This window comes from Punica granatum, chromosome 3, assembly GCF_007655135.1.
Source record: "Punica granatum isolate Tunisia-2019 chromosome 3, ASM765513v2, whole genome shotgun sequence".
Classification (NCBI taxonomy): domain Eukaryota; kingdom Viridiplantae; phylum Streptophyta; class Magnoliopsida; order Myrtales; family Lythraceae; genus Punica; species Punica granatum.
Genome location: NC_045129.1, coordinates 30,639,778 through 30,651,959, shown reverse-complemented (window position 1 = coordinate 30,651,959; position 12,182 = coordinate 30,639,778).

The following is a 12,182-nucleotide window of genomic DNA, read 5'->3' as shown; positions in this document are numbered from 1 at the left end:
GATTTTTGAACTTTTCCTCAGCTCATGCATGAGCTTCAGCTTGTCCACGTCTCTCAAGCTAAGCATTATTACTGTCCCTCTTCCTTCCTCTTGCTCTTTGTTCGTTGCTGTTCTCTTCCTCCCTCTTGTGACAGGCCACAGAAGCTTCGACAAGCCGCAGATCGTCACAGGCCTTACCGAGCGTAACATTGGCTCAACTCCCAGCTTTCGGCTCCTGTCCTCCTCCTATGCAGCCCATGGCAGTACCTCACAACTCCAAGCAGCGCCTCAACGGTTTAGTCTCGACCAAAATAAAGCTCCCGGTGAGGTTCTTAACCCCTTAACTTTGTTGGTTGTGCGTGATTACTAGCTTGATAGCTCATTGACCGATTTTGGTTCTTTTTAGTCGTCCTTGGTAGATTATCGATGATGTTTGATTAATGGACGAGTTGCACGACAATATCGTATTTTATGTGAGTTGTTTGGCATGGTGTTGATGAGAAAAAGTCATGTTTATTGTATGGGTTGAACTGATTAATGACATATTGAGGGATTAAAGTGTGTTTTGCACGACTTTGTTAATTCGAGAATATGCTCAGCTGAGAGTTGATATTTGTGCTATTATGTATTTGATTTAGGATGTTTTGCATGAGTTTTATAATGCTTGAATGTGTGGCTGATTTGTAATGAGTTGGTTCCATTGTGATTTAAAATGAATGTTATATCGTCTCTTTGAGATTTGTTTTGCTACGCTTAATCATGGGATGCCGTTTGTAGTTGAAAGAATGCAATTTCTGTTGATTTCAAGCCAACTTTACCCTCGCAATAGGCTTGATCCGAATTTTGTTTCTTGAGTTCTTAGCTTTATTCTAGTGTGACTTGATCTAATAACGGGCTAGGTGGTTAGCATGATCTAGTTGGTGTTTTTGGAAGCTATTATACAAAGATCAAGGTTATTCATGTGGCATCAATAGGTCGTCTATGAGCTTGCCCTTGTGACTTTGTATGTTTGCTCCTAGCCGAGCTTTATTTAGATATGATCTCTTTTTCTTTGATCCCATTGACTTCAAAAATCATAGAAATAATCTTGTGATGTTGTGTTATTTCCCTAAAAGTCTCATTTACATATTGAGAGCTCGTTTTATTTAATATAGCTTTTTTTTTTATCTTGCTCGTAGCTCATATAGTTTCTTTCGTCCCGATTCTCCCATTTTTGTTTCTTGTTTTGCATGTCTCACGAGAGGAGAAGAAAGATGGAGGGACAAGAAGATAGTAGCCCGATGTCGGTGGGGCTCGAAGATGACGGGGAGACTTACCTAGGCTTAGGTTGAGTCTCGACTTGAAGGCCACCTAGGTCCGTGGTTGTCGTGGGATCTTCCGAGCTAATCGATCCCAGGAATCTCCTAGGATAAGGTATAATTCCTTGGACCTAGTAGCATGCTTAGGACTTCATCTTTCCATATTAATGTTTGTTTAAATGATGTAATGTGAAGTAAATGTTCATGAGTTACACCAAAACCCGTTTTTATGAACTTTTCAAGATATTTCGATTCAGTCCTCACCGCTATTTTTATTTTTATTTTTATTTATTTTTTTTTCGGTCAGCCCTAAATTTTCGAACTTGTTTCAATCAAGTCCTGGGCCATTTTTAACACTTTCAGTTCAGCCACAGAATTGTCAGGTCATTCAAATCAGTCCAGTAAACTTTTTTTTTAATTCGTTTCAATTAAGTCCCTGTGACATTTTTTCACTTTTTCCAGATAAGTCCCGAACTTTAAAATCTGTTTCAATCAGGTCCCAGGCCATTTTCTAATTCCCATTCAGCCACAAAACTTTTCAGATGTTCCAAATTAGTCCAGGAAACTTCTCAAGCTGTCTCAAATCAGTCCCCGGGGTTTTTAGCCGAATTTCCAAATCAGTCCCTGCTCTTTCAAAATTATTTTTAATTCAATCCTTGAATAATTTATGAGATGTGCATTACGACCATGGTCATACATGATTGTATGAGACTGTATTTTATGTTTAGTTTTGATCGGACGATAAATCGTAGGTTAAATGGGTTAGATTTAAATAAATCGCTTTATAAATCCCTAATTTCTAAGGCAAATGATACATCAAAATGGTTTAATTAATCACTTGGACTTAAAACCGATGAATTAGTTTATTTGTGATCATTTTGCCCATATTCGTGTGCTTGGGATGTTTGAGTGTGTCTTTGATTAAAACCTTACATGAATCGGTTTAACCACGTATAGTTGATTAAAATCGTATTTAAACCTAAGGCGGTCGGAAATTAGAGTTTATCGGGTGGCCTACTAATGGCCATTCCGACGGCTCGAAATCCGTAGACTAAAGCATTCGGCCAATTTCTAATTAACCTAAAATTCCACATACGGGATAATGGAGACGTCAAATTTGGTTAAATTAAATCACTTCACTCTTTTAAATGAATTGTACGAACCGATTAATAATCTGTAATCGCGTCGATAGTTCAAGAACTGTTGGTCATACCCTTTTTAAAATTCACAATTTCAAAAGCACTGAGATACGTGCCACGTAATCTTGATTTTTCACGCGCACATATTTTCCGGTTCAAGGGCATGACTACCGATTCTTGTCTTGTCGTCACCCTAGTGTAGATTTGGGCGCTTAGGGAATTGGACTAGAAGCACGAGCGGGGACAGCCCGTGAAAGGTTGTCCGGTCCCACATGGGTCATGTGCAGAGATCTTGGCATCCACGTGGTGTTTCGTGCTCCCATTTCCCAAAGTTTGTGCTTAGAATGGGTCAAAACACGAAAAAATAGATTAATCACAAACTCAGCTTAATTAAATACGGGCAAATAGTCGAGCAAAAGGGTTAGGTTTTGGGTTTCAGGCAAAAACAATCTTGTCATAATCTGTAAAAGTCACATTGTCATGATACAAAACAATTTAAAAATAACCCACACATTTGAGACTCGATTATAGACTTTGTGTTTGTCGTGTCCATAAAATAACGCCGAATGCTACATGCCATCTCCATCATCATGTTTGTTTGTTCTAAGGTAGGATTTGCATGCCAAGATACCTCGGTTAATAATCAGTTAATTCACGTAAATTCGACAATAACAAAACCTCATTGTTAGTTTATTTGTGCTTACTTGTTACATTCTCACACTTGTTTGTTATGCGGATCGAGCCCGATCTTTAGTATACGATTTACACGGGTCCAACGCCCCTAACCGTCGATCACGGGATCCAATGCCCATACACCGAGTGCACACCTTAATTTAATTTTCAGTCTTTTCAAAACCACACGATGAGCACGAGTGGAATAATGATCGAACGCGAACCAATCGAGATTCAGTCATGGTAATTTCTATTTTTATTTATTTGAGAAAACGATGTAAGGGCTTATGTTGTACATTTATTCATGTAAGAATCCCGGCCGGAGAGTGGACGGTCGGAGTGTTTCTTCGAATTTACGGTGTCATAATGGACAAGTCGAGTGTAATCCTAAATCATGCGGTAAATAAATAAAATGACAAGCCTACCAAGCTAAAGTACCGAAAGGGCATGTGGGATATAGGCCCGCACATAATAGAACCCCCGAATTCGGAATTTCCGGTTCCGTACAGACTTTGCCTTAGCATACTAGGTGTACCCCATACTCCTAGACCCGAGCGACTCACCGGCCCTCGACCTTCGGGTCGTAAATAGGTAGTGGCGACTCCTTTTCACGTGCGTCCGTCGCGCGTCCCCGGGAAGGAAGACACTCCCAAGCCGCGTTGCATTTAGGCGCGCGCATACGTGCCCCGACGAGACGAAATTCAGGTGCGCACAACAGTAATATTGAAATCCCTATTTCAATATTACAAATAGTGAGCGGCATCTAGCAATACATCACTGCTACTCAAGTAATCGGAAAGTGAATTTCTCAACGAACCTTGTGACCTACGTTACCGTGTAGTATAATCCTTTTGTCCTCTATATCTCTATTGAGCCCAAGGCATGGCCATGTCATCCTTATTTCACTCAATTTCTCTTTCTTGGTTTACCGGGTAAGTCTATCAGAACAAATGAGCTCGATATCCCTATATTGACTCATTTGGATAGGCATACACTTTTAGACTCTACCCACCAAGCAGCCGTGAGATATCACTCCCGTTATGTATGAGGGATGTACGGACCCGAATGTGGACTCTCGTCGGGGCCCGCATTGCGCGCTTTTGGATCGCGCGGCTTGGGAGTGTCCACCTTCCCGTGGGGACGTGTGACGGACACGCGTGAGAGAAAGAGTCGCCACTTATCATTTTACGACCCGAAGGTCGAGGGCGGATAAGTTACCCGGGTCTAGGGGTATGGAACACCTAGTTTGTTGTTAAGGCATTGATCTGTGCGGAACCGGAAAATCCGTGTTCGGGGGTTCATGTTACGTGTGGGCCTATATCCCGCATGCCCTTTCGGTACTCTAGTTTGCTAGGCTTGCATGTTTTATGATTTACCGCATGAATTAAGCTGCACTCGGCTCGCACGTTTTGACACCGGAGATTCGGTGAATTAAACGATGTCGGTTGAGAAGCCGAGAGAGAAGTAAACCCGTATGTCGGGGAGTTGCTTCACAATCTTGCGTTATAGTTCATCGAACCATGGAGGTTGAATCCCTGCGTGAACCAAAACCGCGAGATCTTGGATTTACTTGTGTCTGGGCAAGCATTAGACCGATTCGATTAATTCGACTCTCGGACCGTTCGCTCACCGACTGGAATTCTTACAGAACAAATGTACAAAATGAAAGTCCTTACAATGCTCTCGAAAACAATAAATACAAATTACAAAAGGGTCGAATTCCAGTCGTTTCGCGTTCGGTTATTATTCCACTCTAACTCACCGTGAGTTTAGGGAAAAGACCGAAGAACTGAAATTCAATGGACGCTCTCACTAAATAGGGCGTTGGACCCTGTGAATGTTGATTAGGGCGTTGAACCCTGTGCTCGATGATTAGGGCGTTGAACCCTAATATTATTCGGCCTAGGGATCAGGCTCGACCCGCATGGCAAACAGGTGCGGAAAGATAACACGCAACATCTTAATAATAGACAAAGTGTTTGTTATTATCGAGTGTACGTGTTTTAATAAGTTGTTAATCCGAGGTATTTTGGCATGCAAATCCTACCCTAGACAAACCAGCACGTGCCAATGTTTTAGCATTCGGCTTTGTTTTGAGAACCTGACAAAGAGAGTCAAATCTCATGTGTGTGGATTGATTTTACAGTTGTTCTGTATTGTGACACTGAATTTCCACTGAATTAGCCAAACTCGTGTTTTGACTCTAGATTTGGAATCTAGAATTCCTCCTAACCATTATCTAGTGTTTGGTTAGGTCGAGTGAAAGGTTAATCAGCATTTTGCATGTTTTCTGACAGAAATAACCGTTCTAGTTACCCGAGTCTATGTTAGGATGACAGAAACTCATCAGTTAGATAAGAAAAGGCTATGCAGATGAACCTGCACCTGAACAGGTAGCCCGTTCTTATCCCGTACTGTAGTGTTTCTGTCATGCTAACCTTAAGAGTGTCGTTGAATTGTGAAATGACGATTTTGCCCTTTATTTGAAAATTGTTTTCAGAAAAGGGGAAACATCGCAGTGCGGGCCACCTCGGCCTGTAGCCGGTGTCGACCAATTCCCTGGATCGTCCAGGGTTATGCAAGAACCCCGAAAAAGCCAAAGAACCGGTCGGTCTGCCCGGAAGTGATCTAGAAAGATCTTCTGCATCATGATCTGAGTTACCTGGAATCAGGTAAAAACTCAAGTTGAGACACAGAAGCCCTTTTCAGACGTCCATGCTACATCGGACCGCGCGTTTCGGGTTTTGAAATTGATAAGTTTGAACAGGGCACCGACGTCATTTGACAACTCATCGACGCGAGTTATCAGTTAATGGCCAATTCGTGTAAACTTTATCAGTGTAAAGTGGGTTTAATCATGTGAGCGTCCCGATTAACCCATTTGTGGAATTGATGCTTAAGGGTTATGCCGAATGCATTAATTGTGAAAACGATTCACGACTCAACGACCAAGACGATTCCATAAGGATCGAGGATAATTTGGTCCAATGACCGAAACTACCCTCATAACCGAATGGACCCGAATGAGTCATCGATACCCGAATCCATGCATGCTTTGTTTTGAAAAGACATTTTCATGCGATATTGCGACGATAATGTAAATTGCAAATTACACGAAAGCCGAGAACAGACTCAAAACGGGAAGAGGAAGCCTCATGCAACCCGTACGAGTCTAAGAGGCTCTCGGCCACTTCTCTTTGGAGATAGCCGAGAAGTCCCATGGCCCGAATGGGGTTCCACGAGGTTTACCCGTCTCGTTTCGAATCATTTCTCGCATGCTCAAACGACAAACATGATAAATGACACGATTAAACGAAAATCGGTATTGCCATGATTTGAATAACGCATTCGAACATGCAAACATGCACAAACAAGTTATTTAAGGAATCGATAAAACAATACCGACTTCATGCATGTAAGAAAACACGAGAAGACTCGGGAATCGAACTTGGATCGGGCTAAGAAGGCCGTTCTTAACCCGAGGAAAGCAAGCCAAGTCTCGGTTACCTCTTCTTGAGGCAAACCCGAGAGCTCTTTTGCTTATTTCGGGTCGGGAAGGTCTTCCGAGGGTCGATCCAAACATTTCCCGACATGCTAACATGTTAATCGAGGATAAACATGCATGATATAATGTAAAAAGTGCATAAACATGAAGTCTTGCAAGTGAACATGCTTTGTGCACCATATTACTCCATAGCCATGCAAATAATGTAAAAAGCCCTAACTCCTCTAAGTCAAGAGTGATTTACCTAGCCTCGGGATACGAGGAAAGAGTTGGGGAAGTGTTCGAGAGTCGGGTGACTCGGTTGAACGCTTGAAAGAATGCTCGGGTGCAAGGACATGCACGTTCGGGAAGCTAGGTGCACGGGAGGCCGGCTGGCGTGCGCGGGAGGCGCACGGCGTGCGCGGGGCGCGGGCAGGCACGCGGGCGTGCAGGCGTGCGCGCGGGCGTGCGCGCGGCTGGCGCTGGCGGGTCACTATTCACCCGAGAGTAGCGATTTCACCCGCAATGCACTATTTGACCTGAAACAATAATTTAAAGACTTCAAATGGAAAAACCAATTTCACCAATGAACTCCATGGGTCCAAAATGAGTGGGATATGAAGTTTGAGAAATTTTGAGCTTAAGTCGGGATGATGAACATCGGCTTCCGACTTAAGAACTCAAGGCTCTCTTTTGATCTTTTCGGTTTTCTTTTCTCTTCCTTCTAAGTGCTGAAGTTTTCTGGTTCTTGAGTGTTCTTAGCTATAGAGTTTGAGAGGATTTCTTGAAAGAGAAAGGTTGGAGAGAGTGTGTAAGAGGAGAAGTGATTATCTTAATCACTTTTGGGCCATTTATAGGCAAAGCTAATGACACAATTAGCAAAAGCAAGTGCTCTTAACCCCCATGCTTAGAAAATATCAAGCCTCATCCTCTTCCATTGCATTAATGAAGAAGAGATAAGACATTGATGAGCATTGATGAGCATTGATGGAGGCTTGAGTGTTCTCTTCAAACTCTTGGATATTTTCAAGCAAGAGTGCAAGTTGGCTTCTTGCATTGAAGAAGAAGAAGAAGCTTCTAGAGTAAAGGGTGACTCATCTTGAGTAGCCCGTGGGTCCCACGACCGAAGAGGAGAAACCGGGAAAAAGCTCGGGTCTCGATTGATCGCGCATTCGAAGTTCGTGGTTTGAATTGAACGTCGAATTATCGATATACGCGAGGAAATGGATTTAATGAGTCCGAGATTGGCATTTTCCGTGAGAAATTGCCAAATGTCTGTATGAGCTTGGAAGCCGGTTTTGCTCCTTTTATGCATTCAGAGCGAGGTTACCCACTTCTGACAGCATATCTTGTATCTGCATCCCACGTCGGTCATTTTGACATAAATTGTCAAATTACGTGGGCCCTTGTCCCATAAGCCGGTAAATACAAATATGGAGCCGGAGATGTCCTAGGAGGCCGAAACTGGATTTCTCAGATTGCTTTCTGAGTTTCTTGGGCGATCCGGAGATTACTGCGATCTCTGTTTGCTGAGATTGGGCCTCTAAGGATATGAAAGTGCATCTGAGACCCTTAAAGCACTGCTCGAGGGGTCTACATGAGTTGTGTGATTCATTCCGACAATTCCACATTGAGCCTTGAGAAGGCTAGCATTGTGTAAGGTAAGCATCCGGCGTCAAGTTTCCCCAAAGAGGACCTCCGGATATGGATTTTCACTGAAAATGGCCTTTTGTGCCCCTCGGAGGTTACTCGGGAAACCGTGAAGGGTTTTGCTGTCTGTTTTGCCCAATTGCGAATGTCCGCTGGAGTTTTCAGGGCAATGTAGTGTGAACTTCGTTTGCCGTAATTCCATCAGACCAGTCTCCGGTTACGCTCTTCCGAAGAAGGGTATGCCCGTTTTGTCATTCGGAAGTCATTCAGAGTGTCTGTATGGCTTCTAAAAGACAATATGAAGCATTGCTCGTGCTCTGTATGATTGAGGGGCATGGCCGCATCTGATATTTGGAATTAACTTTTCTTCGAGAAACCGGCAATTTTGGACTTCCACTGAAAAGTTGTCTGTATACAGAAAGTTGTTCTGTATAGAGCAGATGATTTGCAAAATGCCTTTGGGGACACTTTTCATCTGTTTGGCATTGGAGTGGATTTTTGGGGTCCAATATTGGCTGTCTTCCGATGATCGAGCGAACTATCGGAAAATAGAACTGTCCGTGTGATATACTGAAAATGCCGGTTTTGGATATTCCTGAGCTCTCTAGTCACTCTATTACCCTTTGGTGACCCCTGGAGTCCTTCTGTCATATGCATGTGTCATTTGCCCGATTTTGCCGACTTGAGGATGAATAGTGATTTTCTGCTCTGTTAAGTCGTTTTTCTGTATTCTGCTCAGGTTGTGGCTTGGATCATTGCTGATATCATCGTTTGGAAAGGTGAGCCAAAATGGGGTGCTGACAGCTTGCCCCTCTTTGACTGCATGCTCGAGTAAAGGATGCAGCCAAAGACTTCAGAAGCGCCCCAATTTGATAGCAATGATTGACATGGAATTTCCGATAACAGTCTTCTCCCTCTTACTTTGGATATGTGGGGATGTTATACCTGATGCAGAAATGTAAAAGTCAGGATGAACCTGAGGGGATGGACCCCTAAGCAGATAAGTAGTCGGGACGTACCCGAAGTGCAGGAAAGTAGTCGGGACGTACCCGAAATGCAGGAAAAGTAGTCGGGACGTACCCGAAATGCAGAAAAGTAGTCGGGCCGTACCCGAAATGCGGAAAAGTAGTCGGGACGTACCCGAAATGCAGGAAAGTAGTCGGGACGTACCCGAAATGCGGAAAAGTAGTCGGGATGTACCCGAAATGCAGGAAAGTAGTCGGGATGTACCCGAAATGCAGAAAAGTAGTCGGGACGCACCCGAAGGGTTTCAATATGCACGGGGCGCATACCGAATGAACAACATGGTTCAAAGGTGCCTACCCAATGGACTTGCGGGGTGCGGGGCGTGTTGTCCGGCGGGTTTGCAAGGTGCGGGGTGTTTTGCCCGGCGGTTTGCATGGTGCAGAAAAGTAGTCGGGACGTACCCGAAATGCGGAAAATCTGGCTTGAGGAGGAATCCGCGCTGAACGGTTGAGCTGTATTAGAGGGCTGATCGAGGATCATGTTGGAGTAGATAATCTGGCCACTTCCGTTGAGGATCCCTAGTTCGCACGATGTGTGAGGAACCAGGGAGTCATTTTTATCCATCTCTTGTTTAACTCTCCTTTTGCTACGGTCACCCACCTCGGGGCCGTACCTCTCAACCTAAAGGGGATGAGCTCTCCTTTTGCCACGACCGCCCTAGAGGGTTTCCGGTCGTGCCTCTCTTTTGCCTTAGCTTTTGCCTAGGCCGCCCCAAAAGGGGTTTTCGACCTAGCGGGCTCGATTCTTTTATCTCTCGAGTTTGTAAGGGCGAAGGGTTCGAAGGATTCAACCTCCGAGTGCATTGTGTTCTGTCTCAGTCGAGGAGTTGTGTCTGCTGCTTCCCCCTTTTATTTTTTTATTTTTTTTTATTTTTTTTTCGGGGTTTATTGACTGCTTTTAAATTGGCGGGGCCGGTGCTTTTGGTGAACGTCGGCGTTGCCTTGTTTTGTTCTTTGGCGGGTTTTTCCCGCGTCTTTTCTCTCTCTCTTCATTGGCGGGTTTTTCCCACTTCTTTTCACTCTGTTTTTTTTCTTTGCAGCTGGGGTTTGTTTTGTGCCCCGTGTCTTTGTTTGAAACTCCTCGACTTTGTATCGCCGAGGCCACTTTAGTGTGCTTTGCCTCGTGGAGACTTGTTGTGTGTTGCTAGCCCTATTTTGTGAGGACCGGCTTTCTTGGAAGTTTGACTCCCGTGCACTCGAAAGTTGAACTTCGCGTCATTTTCCCTTGCAATCTTCAGGTGAATTCCCCTATAGTCTAGAAGGAAAATACAAAATTGCCATAGGGAATCAGTGGCCGGGGTTGTCTTGGTGCTTGTTGTGGAGGAGACCTGGTCTTGACGCAAATGACCAGGAGCGTTCCAACGTCACTTGCTGGAGTGACCCACTATGGCGACCTCGGGGCGAACTTCAACCAGGGAGGCCCCAGTGTACGTCGCTTGCCAAGGTTGTGTTGGCGCGAACTTCAACCGGGGATGCCCCAGTGTACGTCGCTTGGAAAAGTTGTGCTAGTGCGAACTTCAACCGGGGATGCCCCAGTGTACATCGCTTGGAAAAGTTGTGCTAGTGCGAACTTCAACCGGGGATGCCCCAGTGTACGTCGCTTGGAAATGCTTATCGTGGGTGGATGATGTCTGAGGTGTTCTCGGTGCAAGTGTTGAACGCGAATGCCCCGGTCTTTATCGTCGATGTGACTTGTGGTGGGCGGTTTGTGCAACTGTCGCCCTTGACCGTCTCATGTCGTCAATGTCAATTGAAATGGTTGTGTTGATGGCATATGGCTCGCTCAGTTGTTTTTGTCTTTAGCTTTGTAGGGGGTACCTCCGTGCCGAGCCCCTTCCCTGTCAAAGTATAAGGGAGGAGGCTCGAGAGGAGTTCTCAGAAGGCGTGAGCTTGTGCATCACTCTTCGCCTGTGACCGGCGTGTCCCTGTAAAAGATGACAAAGAAGATGGTGTGTTAGGCGACTATGCGGGGGGATATGTGGTAAGAAATATGGGGTGGACCCATGGGAAAATCCCTTTTGTCCCGCACGCGACCCATGGGGTGTCGCGTGTGGATGACATTTGTTTCCGGGAATGTAGTCATCACCACTCTGGAGTGGTTAGACCATGACTGAGGTCACATAAGCATGTTTTCCCTAATTGCGAGTAGGCATGAGCAGCCGTCTTAGGGAAGGCTCGAGGAGCCGGGTCCCATGAGGACAGGTGAGTCAAACAGGTCCAACAGAACTAATAGGGCGTCTTCAAGACTGTCCTAATGCTCCATTGAAGGATGTGTTCATGTCGAGAGCCCATTTGTGGGAATGCATTTGAATGAAAGCAACAGAGAGTTTAAAGAAAACTGCGCGTGTTGCCCCAGTATTCAATCAGTGACCCCAACGGAGGTGGATGAGATCCATTTTTTTGATCGGAGGCATGATCGTGCTGGTATCTCCTACGACTGAGGGTTGGGTCATGCTCTGTTTGTGGAGCTGTCACTTTCGGTCTTTGTAGTGGAAGGATTAGACTTGCTCCTCGGAGTATCGCTTGGATGAATTTGAATCCAAGTCGATTTTTGGATTTCAGATGAGCCTGAAAGCAGCAAATGCGAGGCGTCAAAACCTAAAGGCAGTAACTGCCGGGCCGGAGCCCAAAAGTGGGGCCGAAGCCCGATGAGTGGCCGAAGCCCAAAAGTGGGGCCAAAGCCCGATGCGGGGCCAAAGTCCGATGCGGTAAATGCGGGGTCGATAGGAAAATGCAAGAAATGTGAAAGCAAAGGTCAATGCTAGGGAATAGCGCAGGGCGCTGCAAGGCGGTGACTCTGATTTCCTTGCGGTATTGCTCTGTGGAGCAAGGATGGGGACTTAGTGTTGAAATCCCAAGGAGCCGGATGAGAGACGTTTGTTGTCTCAATTGTGGTCGCTCAGTATTCAGGCTGTCTTCTTGTTGAGAATTTCCT